Source organism: Triticum dicoccoides, chromosome 4B (genome assembly GCF_002162155.2).
Source record: "Triticum dicoccoides isolate Atlit2015 ecotype Zavitan chromosome 4B, WEW_v2.0, whole genome shotgun sequence".
Classification (NCBI taxonomy): Eukaryota; Viridiplantae; Streptophyta; class Magnoliopsida; order Poales; family Poaceae; genus Triticum; species Triticum dicoccoides.
This window is the reverse complement of record NC_041387.1, coordinates 385,495,430-385,507,863: the sequence shown is the minus strand read 5'-3', so window position 1 is coordinate 385,507,863 and position 12,434 is coordinate 385,495,430.

Sequence of the window (12,434 nt, the reverse complement as noted above, 5' to 3'; positions counted from 1 at the left end):
TGTCTCCTAGATTGGCTAGGTGTCACTTGGGAGCCTCTGGCAAGATTGTGGAGTTGAACCAAGGAGTTTGTAAGGGCAAGGAGATCGCCTACTTCGTGAAGATCTACCGCTAGTGAGGCAAGTCCTTCGTGGGCGACGGCCATGGTGGGATAGGCAAGGTTGCTTCTTCATGGACCCTTCGTGGGTGGAGCCCTCCGTGGACTCACGCAACCGTTACCCTTTGTGGGTTGAAGTCTCCATCAACGTGGATGTACATTAGCACCACCTATCGGAACCACGCCAAAAAAATCTGTGTCTCCAATTGCGTTTGAATCCTCCAAACCCTTCCCTTTACTTTCTTGCAAGTTGCATGCTTTAATTTCCGCTGCCCATATACTCTTTGCATGCTTGCTTGATTTGTGTGATGATTGCTTGACTTGTCCTAAGATAGCTAAAATCTGCCAAAGTCTAAAATTGGGAAAAGGTTAAGTTTTTAATTGGTCAAGTAGTCTAATCACCCCCCCCCCTCTAGACATACTTCAAGGTTCTACACTTGGGTAAGTTGCTGGGTGTGCTCTTGCTACCATCATCATAACTGCTAGAGGGACTAGTGCCCTCACTCACCTAAACCTGCTCCTCTGACTTGTTCTGACTGTCACTCTGATCAGACATATTGCAAGCACTGACAGCAGACCCTGTGAATAGATATAGATGAGATAGAATAGATGAGCATCACAAAATACAGATGTTTTTGCAAAAGAATGAGTCAAAAACTTAGTTTTAGTTTTCTACAGAAAGCATTTCGGATCTACCGATTTGTAAACTCGGTGATACCAAAGCAGCTTTTGGAACCTAAACTAGTGAACTCGGTCAGACCGAGTCACAGTTTGGTGGCACCGAGACTGCTAGGGTTTCACAAAGTCCTGAACTCGGTCACACCGATTTGCAATTCTCGGTCAGACCGAGAATCACACGTGCAATGGCCTTAGCTGAATCGGTGGTACCGAGTTCTACAACTTGGTTGGTCCAAGATGGTTTCGACGGAAACCTAACCCTAAATTTTCAATTCATCTCTATTCTATGGAGTGTTTTCGGTGGATAAGATGATCTCAATCGTGGCAAGATTAATGACAACACAATGTGCTAGAGATTTGGAGTTCGGAGTAGCACAAAGATCAAGTCCATACCCTAGTTCAGCGATGGACTTGCTACGGCGGCAACGTCGGAGTCGAATTCTATTGACGGCGGCAGAGACCAGCGGCGGGAGGCAGCTGGCGACGAGGAGGACGATCCGGAGACCCAGGGGAGGCAGAGCAGGCTGAGCGCGGGCGAAAGAGTTCGGAGAAATTTCCAAAATTTGGCCCAAGGATATATATATAGCCTGACCCTGTCGGTGTGACCGAGTGGAACAACACAGTGGCACCGAGATGCATAACTGCAAGCAGTTACTGCAACTCGATGTGACCGAAAAGTTCAAATCGGTTGCACCGAGATTGAAAACCTAGATCAACTTAGTGATCTCGGTATGACCGAAATGGGGAAATCGGTCGGACCAAAACGCACAAAGAAGTTTTGGAAGTTTAAGTCTATAACGAATCGGGGACTCCGAGTGCTCCTCACACAGAGTGGTTCGAATCTGACTTGATCAAATTTTGTGATGTAGCATGAATAGAGTTTGAGACAAGAAAAGCATAGATAGCTAGAGAAGATTCTTAGGCATTCTTGTCCATCCACTTGGCAAAATAAAAGAGACCATTCAATCAAAACAACAAGTGGATGTCCTCGAATGAGTAAAATATGCAACCAACATGCTCACACAATAAAATGGCAAATGAAATATGTGGCAAAGCATGCACAACCAATTCTAGCATTTACCAAGCAATTAGCGATGACTAGGTAATCTATATACGAGTATATTGACTTAGGAGTGAAATGAGAACATTTGATCATAGGTCATACTCATCGTTTAAGCTCATGTGGGGTTACCACTTTTACATAATGCATTGATGTGTTCACACCATTTGAGTTGCTTTGACTCAATTCTTAGAGTAAAGCTTCCCCTAGATGTGAGATCCCCCCTTAAGAGGGATGAACTAACCTTGGGTTTTGTCGATGATGACTTCATGTAGATGTTGAAGATGTGGATGCTCAAAGTTGATGTAGATCATTTGGAGCAATCCTTTGGAGTGAGTTGCACTTTCAATACCTACACGGGTTAGTCCCACAAGGAACAAACAAGGATATCCATAGACATAGAGTGATGCACACACAAGATGATGCCTATGAAAGCATTATGTTACCTTGTCCCTTGTCTTACCAACAAGAGGGTTTGTGACTCCATGAACTAGTGCAAGATGTGGAAGTTGATTGCACTTGTTCTTGCCAAAATGATATGAGTGAAATATGTTGGCGGAGTCACCCTCAAGAACTCTCTAGTTATTCTTCTTCGGGATCCACATCATCGTGATGGGAATCCTTGGAGTTGTAGTTGTACTTGATGAAGTAGAACTTGATGTAGTCTTGGCAACCCACTTGACCAAGGCCTAGGAGCTTCTTCAAATGCATCAATCTCCTCTTGAAGCTTGTCCTTGCCTTTTTGCTTGTGGTCTTGTGGTGGAAGATCATCCTGGGCTTGTGTCCCTTTGAAGGAAGTAGGATCATACTTCTCTTGTTGAGGAACAAACTTCGTCTTGGGGTATTGATCTTCTTCCCACTCAACTCCATTGGCATTTAACTTTCGTTCAAAACCAACACCTTGGTTCTTCCGGTGCCTTCCTTGCTTGCATACAATTTCCTCGAATTGCTTACTCCCGGCAAGGCTCTTGTAAACACCTTTCTCTATAATTCCCTTCAATAAGCTATTTTCTTGCTCAAGTGTAACTTGGCTAAGAGAATCATTAGTGGAATCAAGAGAACTACTAGAAGCAACAACATTGGATTTAGCATGATTATTGTTACTAGTAGAGGAAGAATATTTCTTGTTCTTGTTACTAGACTTGACTTGAGGCATGTAAGTAGATAAGAGTAAACGCTTGGCAATGTAAGAAGAACTTTTCTTACGAAGATCATCATTGATTGCCTTTAAGAACTCATGCTCTTGCTCAAGGTTGAGCTTTTCAAAGCGTAACTTCTCATGAGTGCTTAAAAGTTCTCTATGATCTTCTAAGATAGTTTCATGAGCTAACTTAAGAGTGTTTAGTTCTTTAGTTAGAAGCTCAATCTTCTCCTTATCATTGTCATTCGTTTTATCTTGATTAGCATGATTAATTGACGTTTCATCATAGTATTCATCACTAGAGTTGTCAACAAGTAAATCATCATCACCTAACAAGTCATCTTCATCACTATTGAAATCAACATACTCGGGGTGTGATACCTTTGGGCCTTTAGCCATGAAGCATCTTCCAAGTCCTTCATTTGGTGAATCAAATATGTCATAGGAGTTGGTTGACACAAGTGCTAGACCGGCAACACCTTCATCTTGAGTATATTCGGAGTCGGAGTGATAGCTTCTCTCGGAGTGATTGTCGGAGTCGGGGCCGGATACCCATTCACCAACATGAGCTTGATGTCTTTGTTTTTTGTAGCTCCTTGATGAGTTGTCCTTCCTTTCCGAATCCTTGCTTCTCCGGGATGTTCTTCGTTCATAATGATCATCTCTCCTCCTCCTCTCTCTTGGTGGTGATTCTTCTCTTCTACTTCTCCTCTTAGGTGATTCTTCTCTTCTTTTGTAGGGTGTCGTACACTCATTGGAATAGTGTCCGGGTCTTCCACAATTGTAGCAATTACGCTCTAGACTAGAAGATCTTTTGTCATTGTAGGACCTTGACTTGGAGCTTCTTTCTTTGCTTCTACTCTTGTAGAATTTGTTGAAGTTCTTCACCATTAGGCTAAGCTCTTCATTGAAGGTTTGTTTCTCACTTGATTATGTGGGAGCTTCACATGAGGTTTTGTAAGCACCACTTGACTTGTTGTGGAGCTCCTCCTTATCCTTGAGTGACATCTCATGAGCAACAATTCTTCCAATGACTTCCGTTGGCTTGAGATCTTTGTAATTGGGAATCATTTGGATCAATGAGCACACGGTATCATATTTTCCGTCCAAAGCTCTTAGGATCTTCTTGATGATGAACTTCTCGGTCATCTCTTCACTTCCTAAGCCAGCAATCTCATTTGTGATAAGAACGAGCCTAGAGTACATTTCAGCGACACCTTCACCATCCTTCATTTTGAACTTGTCAAGCTGACTTTGAAGCACATCCAACTTGGATTCCTTGACGGAGTCGGTACCTTCGTGCATATCAATCAAAGTATCCCAAATTTCCTTTGCATTCTCAACACGGCTGATTTTGTTGAATTCTTCGGGGCACAATCCTTTGAAGAGGATATCACAAGCTTGAGCGTTGTATTGCAGCATCTTCAACTCTTCCGCGCTAGCTTCACGGTTCGGTTCTCTCCCATCAAAGAATTCACCTTGCAAGCCAATACACACAATAGCCCAAATGGCGGGGTTATGTCCAAGAATATGCATTTTCATCTTATGCTTCCAACTAGCAAAATTAGTACCATCAAAGTAAGGACCTCTACGGTGATAATTTCCCTCGCTAGACGCCATGCTCTCCTAGGTTGTGAAACCAAGGCTATGACCACCAAAAGCTATGGAAATCAAAGTAAATGGAGACCAAAGCTACGATACCACTTGTAGGATCGAAAGTATGTCTAGAGGGGGTGATTAGACTACTTGACCAAATAAAAACTTATCCTTTTACCAATTTTAGTCTTTGGCAGATATTAACTAACATAGCACAAGTCAAGCAATCTTAATACAATTCAAGCAAGCATGCAAAGAGTATATGAGCAGCGGAAAGTAAAGCATGCAACTTGCAAGAATGTAAAGGGAAGGTTTTGGAGAATTCAAACGCAATTGGAGACACGGATGTTTTTGTCGTGGTTCCGATAGGTGGTGCTATCGTACATCCACGTTGATGGAGACTTCAACCCACGAAGGGTAACGGTTGCACGAGTCCACAGAGGGCTCCACCCATGAAGGGTCCACGAAGAAGCAACCTTGTCTATCCCACCATGGTCGTCGCCCACGAAGGACTTGCCTCACTAGCGGTAGATCTTCACGAAGTAGGCAATGTCCTTGCCCTTACAAACTCATTGGTTCAACTCCACAATCTTGTCGGAGGCTCACAAGTGACACCTAGCCAATCTAGGAAACACCACTGTCCAAGAAGTAACAAATGGTGTGTTGATGATGAACTCCTTGCTCTTGTGCTTCAAATAATAGTCTCCCCAACACTCAACTCTCTCTCACGGGATTTGGATTTGGTGGAAAGAAGATTTGAGTGGAAAGCAACTTGGGGAAGGCTAGAGATGAAGATTCATATGGTAGGAATGGAATATCTTGGCCTCAACACAAGTGTAGGTGGTTCTCTCTCAGAAAATATATGCTGGAAGTGTAGGCACGTTCTGATGGCTCTCTCCACGAATGAAGAGGAGGTGGAGGGGTATATATAGCCTCCACACAAAATCTAACCGTTACACACAACTTACCAAACTCGGTGGGACCGAATTGAGAAACTCGGTCGGACCAATTTAGCAAATCTAGTGACCGTTTGGATTTTCGGTGGGACCGACATGCAACTCGGTAGGACCGATGTGATTAGGGTTAGGGCATAACGTAATCTCGGTGAGACCGATTACACAAACTCGGTGGGACCGATTTTGGTAATAAGCTAACCAGAGAGTTGGTCAGGTAAACTCGGTGGGACCGGTTCGCTCATTTCGGTGAGACCGAAATGTTACGAAAAGGAAACAGAGAGTTTACATTGCAATCTCGGTGCGACCGATCACTCATCTCGGTGGTACCGAAATGTTACGAAGGGAAACAGAGATATTACAATCCCATCTCGGTGATACCGAGATCCCTATCGGTGAGACCGATTTGCCTAGGGTTTGTGGCAGTGGCTATGACATCTGAACTCGGTGGCGCCAGATAGAAAGAATCGGTAAGGCCGAGTTTGACATTTGGTTTAGGTCATATGTGGATGTGAGGAAGTAGTTTAGGGCTTTGGAGCATATCATTAAGCACTTTGAGCAAATAAGCCATTAAGCAACACCTCATCCCTCCTTGATAGTATTGGCTTTTCCTATAGACTCAATGTGATCTTGGATCACTAAAATATAAAATGTAGAGTCTTGAGCTTTGAGCTTGAGCCAATCCTTTTGTCCTTAGCATTTTGAGGGATCCACTTTTCTCATCCATGCCATGCCAATCATTGAACTTTCCTGAAATATTTATCTTGAAATAGCATTAGCTCAATGAACTATATGTTGTTAGGAATTACCAAAACCACCTAGGGATAGTTGCACTTTCAACCTTAAAGTGGTGGTTTGTTTTATTTCGCTAACGGAGCTCATGAGATTTTCTGTTGAGTTTTGTGTTGTGAAGCTTTCAAGTTTTGGGTAAAGATTTGATGGATTATGGAATAAGGAGTGGCAAGAGCCTAAGCTTGGGGATGCCCAAGGCACCCCAAGGTAAAATTCAAGGACAACCAAAATCCTAATCTTGGGGATGCCCCGGAAGGCATCCCCTCTTTTGTCTTCGTCCATCGGTAACTTTACTTGATGCTATATTTTTATTCACCACATGATATGTGTTTTGCTTGGAGCGTCTTGTATGATTTGAGTCTTTGCTTTTTATTTTACCACAATCATCCTTGCTATACACACCTTTTGGATATACACACATGAATCGGAATTTATTAGAATACTCTATGTGCTTCACTTATATCTTTTGAGCTAGATAATTTTGCTCTAGTGTTTCACTTATATCTTTCTAGAGCACGGCGGTGGTTTTATTTTATAGAAATTATTGATCTCTCATGCTTCACTTATATTATTTTGAGAGTCCTTTAGAACAGCATGGTATTTGCTTTGGTTATAAAATTAGTCCTAATATGATGAGCATCCAAGATAGGTATAATAAAAACTTTCATATAGAGTGCATTAAACTCTATGATAAATTTGATACTTTATAATTGTTTTGAGATATAAAGGTGGTAATGTTAGAGTCATGCTAGTTGGGTAATTATAAAATTGACAAATACTTGTGTTAAAGTTGGCAAGTCCCGTAGCATGCACATATGATGAATGTTGTGTGACAAATTTGAAGCATGGGGTGTTCTTTGATTACCTTCCTTATGAGTGGAGGTCGGGATCGCGCGATGGTTAACTCCTACCAACCCTTCCCCTAGGAGCATGCCTAGTAGTACTTTGCTTTGAGGGCTAATAAACTTTTGCAATAAGTATATGAGTTCTTTATGACTAATGTGAGTCCATGGATTATACGCACTCTTACCCTTCCGCAATTTGCTAGCCTCAACGGTACCGTGCATTGCCCTTTCTCACCTTGAGAGTTGGTGCAAACTTCGCCGGTGCATCCAAACCCCGTGATACGTTACGCTCTATCACACATAAACCTCCTTATATCTTCCTCAAAAGAGCCACCATACCTACCTATTATGGCATTTCCATAGCCATTCCGAAATATATTGCCATGCAACTTTCCACCGTTCTGTTTATTATGATACGCTCCATCATTGTCAAATTGCTTTGCATGATCATGTAGTTGACATCGTATTTGTGGCAAAGCCACCTTTATAATTCTTTCATACATGTCGCTCTTGATTCATTGCATATCCCGGTACACCGCCGGAGGCATTCACATAGAGTCATATTTTGTCCTAAGTATTGAGTTGTAATTCTTGAATTGTAAATAAATAGAAGTGTGATGATTTCCATTATTAGATCATTGTCCCATGTGAGGAAAGGATGATGGAGACTATGATTCCCCCACAAGTCGGGATGAGTCTCCGGACTTTATGAAAAATAAAAGAGGCCAAAGAAGCCCAAATAAAAAAAAGAGGCCAAAGAAGACCAAATAAAAAAAGAAAAAAAAGAAAAAAAAATGAGAGAAAAAGATAGAATGGACAATGTTACTATCCTTTTTCCACACTTGTGCTTCAAAATAGCACCATGATCTTCATGATAGAGAGTCTCCTATGTTGTTACTTTCATATGCTAGTGGGATTTTTTCATTATAGAACTTGGCTTGTATATTCCAATGATGGGCTTCCTCAAAATGCCCTAGGTCTTCGTGAGCAAGCAAGTTGGATGCACACCCACTTAGTTTCTTTTTTATTAGCTTTCCTACATTTATAGCTCTAGTGCATCCGTTGCATGGTAATCCCTACTTCTCGTATTGACATCAATTGATGGGCATCTCCATAGCCCGTTGATTAGTGGCGTCAATGTGAGACTTTCTTCTTTTTTGTTTTCTCACATAATCCCTATCATCATACTCTACTCCACCCATAGTGCTATGTCCATGGCTTACGCTCATGTATTGCGTGAGGGTTGAAAAGGCTGAAGTGCGTTAAAAAGTATGAACCAATTGCTAGGCTTAAACCGGGGTTGTGCATGATGGGAGCATTTTGTGCGACGAAAATGAAGCATGGCCAAACTATATGATTTTGTAGGGATAAGCTTTCTTTTGCTATGTTATTTTGATAAGACATAAACTGCTTGGTTAGCATGCTTGAAGTATTACTATTTTTATGTCAATATTAAACTTTTATCTTGAATCTTTTGGATCTGAACATTCATGCCACAATAAAGAAAATTACATTGAGAATTATGTTAGGTAGCATTCCACATAAAAAATTCTGTTTTTATCATTTACCTACTCGAGGATGAGCAGGAATTAAGCCTGGGGATGCTTGATACGTCTCCAACGTATCTATAATTTTTTACTGTTCTATGCTATTATATTATCTGTTTTGGATGTTTAATGGGCTTTACCATACACTTTTATATTATTTTTGGGACTAACCTATTAACCGGAGGCCCAGCCCAAATTGTTGTTTTTTGCCTATTTCAGTGTTTCGCAGAAAAGGAATATCAAACGGAGTCCAAACGGAATGAAACCTTCAGAAGAGTTATTTTTGGAACAAACTCAATCTAGGAGACTTGGAGTGGACGTCAAGAAAGAAACGAGGAGGCCACGAGACAGGGAGGCACTCCCAGGGGGGTAGGCACGCCCCCACCCTCGTGGCTCCCCTGGCCGACTGCTTTCGCCTATATATACTCATATACCCTGAAAACTTCCAGGAGCACCACGAAACCCTATTTCCACTACAACCTTCTATACCCGTGAGATCTCATCTTGGGGCCTTTCCCGGCGCTCCGCCGGAGAGGGAATCGATCACGGAGGGCTTCTACATGAACACCATAGCATCTCCGATGAAGTGTGAGTAGTTTATCTCAGACCTTCGGGTCCATAATTATTAGCTAGATGGCTTCTTCTCTCTCTTTGGATCTCAATACAAAGTTCTCCTCGATCTTCTTGGAGATCTATTCGATGTAATTCTTTTTGCGGTGTGTTTGTCGAGATCCGATGAATTGTGGGTTTATGATCAAGATTATCTATGAACAATATTTAAATCTCCTCTGAATTCTTTTATGTATGATTTGTTATCTTTGCAAGTCTCTTCGAATTATTAGTTTGGTTTGGCCTACTAGATTGATCTTTCTTGCAATGGGAGAAGTGCTTAGCTTTGGGTTCAATCTTGCGGTGTCCTTTCCCAGTGACAGCAAGGGCAGCAAGGCACGTATTGTATTGTTGCCATCGAGGATAAAAAGATGGGGTTTATATCATATTGCTTGAGTTTATCCCTCTACATCATGTCATCTTGCCTAATGCGTTACTCTGTTCTTATGAACTTAATACTCTAGATGCATGCTGGATAGCGGTCGATGTGTGGAGTAATAGTAGTAGATGCAGAATCGTTTCGATCTACTTGTCGCGGACGTGATGCCTATATACATGATCATGCCTAGATATTCTCATAACTATGCACTTCTCTATCAATTGCTCGACAGTAACTTGTTCACCCACCGTAATACTTATGTTATCTTGAGAGAAGCCACTAGTGAAACATATGGCCCCGGGGTCTATTTTCCATCATATAAGTTTCTGATCTATTTTATTTTGCAATCTTTACTTTTCAATCTATATCATAAAAATACCAAAAATATTTATCTTATTATCTCTATCAGATCTCACTTTTGCAAGTGGCCGTGAAGGGATTAACAACCCATTTATCGCGTTGGTTGTAAGGTTCTTATTCGTTTGTGCGGGTACGAGGGATTTGAGTGTAGCCTCCTACTGAATTGATACCTTGGTTCTCAAAAATTGAGGGAAATACTTACACTACTTTGCTGCATCACCCTTTCCTCTTCAAGGAAAAACCAACGCATGCTCAAGAGGTAGCAAACAGCAACGCGGTGCATGGCCCCCCGCTTCTGCTAAGACCATTAGTTGTAGCGCAGGGTTCGGGCTAACGTTGCTGCTAAGTGGGGCCGAGGACCTGGGCCCGGGCTGGCCAAAGTAGCAACAGGGGTAACGGGGCCCGCGCTACTGCTAATGGGCTTAGCAGTAGCGAGGGCACGCGACCCGCACTGCTACTATGGCCAGCCCGTGGGGGCATGGTGGGGCCCACCTAGTAGTACCACCGATGTGGTGGGCCAGCGCTACTGCTAATGCACACATTAGTAGCACTGCCCACTAACCCCGCGCTGCTGTTACCTATCTCCCTATAGAGTTTTCCCTAGTAGTGGTGACTACTTTAGATCCACGGAGTGATAAAGAAACTAAGAAATATCGGCTGGCTAAGAGGAATATGTTGTGACGGTCCAAAATTCGGGGGGTTGGGGAGGTCTAGAAATTAAGGATCTTGAGATATAACGATTGCCTTCTTTTTGAAAGGAATATATAAACTCCTTACTGAAAACAAGGCGTGACAGGAAATCATTCATAATAAGAACCTGAGTTCTAAAGCCATTTCTCAACTCCATTGGAAGCCTGATGATTTCCATTTTTTGTCTAGCCCGACGAGTTCCAATCTATTATTTTTCCAATTTAGCATTTTGTCACAGTTTCGAGGGTAGATTCCATGAGGATACTTGACGAATGCCCACCCCACTTTTGGTGCAATACCCGAGTTGTATCAGATTGTTATACGTAACTTTTTTACAATTGTGCACATCCTGGGTCAAGCCAATCATGGTATTTTCTTTTCGCTAGGATCTATTGGGGTGTCGCTTCACAACATAGGATGAAGAACTGCTCGCATGTTTGGAGCTATTTTTCTAGAATACGCACGAGTGTGCGTATCGTATATTAAAGAAGGAGTAGGAGAAAGAGCCCCATCCACATAGCATTCTTACAATAGATTACATGTAAGAATTCCACACCCCTAGGGCCACATACATTGCTAACTACTCACTCTCGCCCACCTAGCTAGACCTCCGAGAAAGGTGGCGAGATCACCTTTGAGGAGGCCAGCTGCACTCCATGCTCTACATTCACTCTCCACCTTGGCAATCAGGCCGTAGCGGATGGAGTCGCTCCGTCAAAGACGATGGTGTTCCGGTGCTTCCAGAGCTCCCACATGTTTGGAGCTCATTTAGCTATAGAATGAGCCAAATGATTTTCAGTGGAATTCATGCCAAATTGACAAGTTTTACGTCAAGTCCTTGAATGAGGCGATTGTCCACAACGATGTCCCCGTGGATAAAAAAATGGAATCTCAAAATAACTCTTAGAATGAAGATATTTCTCTGGTTTTTCATCGAGGTGTGATCTTGATTAGAGACTAACCTAACGGTCGTAATTGACAAGGTAGTAAAAGTTGTGTCTTCTGGCATCACGAGAAGTCTATAAAATACTTGTATTTTAAGTAACTTTGCCTGGCGGTGTGGTACATAGTTAAGGTAGCTTCAAACATTTACCCATGCATGTTCGACATATGGTTGAGGGGTATTGATAACAAGGTTTTTTCACATATTCTCATGGTAGCGACAACCTTATGTCGGATACGTGGCTTTCCATGAATAATGCGGTTTTAAACAAAAAGTGTGTGCCATCTCCTGTGCAGTTTATTCATGCACATATGCACCGGCTTCGTACTTGGTATATCATGCAGAGACCGAAGGATAGGACCTCATTAAGATGGCAACTACCTGACGGTAGCATACAACTAGGAGGTTTTTTCCCATCATTGATGTATAATGTTCGGATGAGACCTCCTTCATCTTATGCTCAACTCTTTTACTTTTTTGTAAAATGATTTTTTTGACGTATTGATTATGTGCATCATGTTACGAAGAGATGGGCGCACAACTGCACAATACGGTTGTATCATCCGGATATATCGATTGAATTGAATGGAAATGTCAGTTATCTAAAATTAATTATTTTTTAGGGTAAAAATTAATTAATTACGTATTACCTTAAGCATAGGTAAGCACATACGTAAACAAAGCAGGATATATATCAGTGGGGTCTGCATGCATCCTCGGTACAGGTCGTTGTCGGCAACTAACCG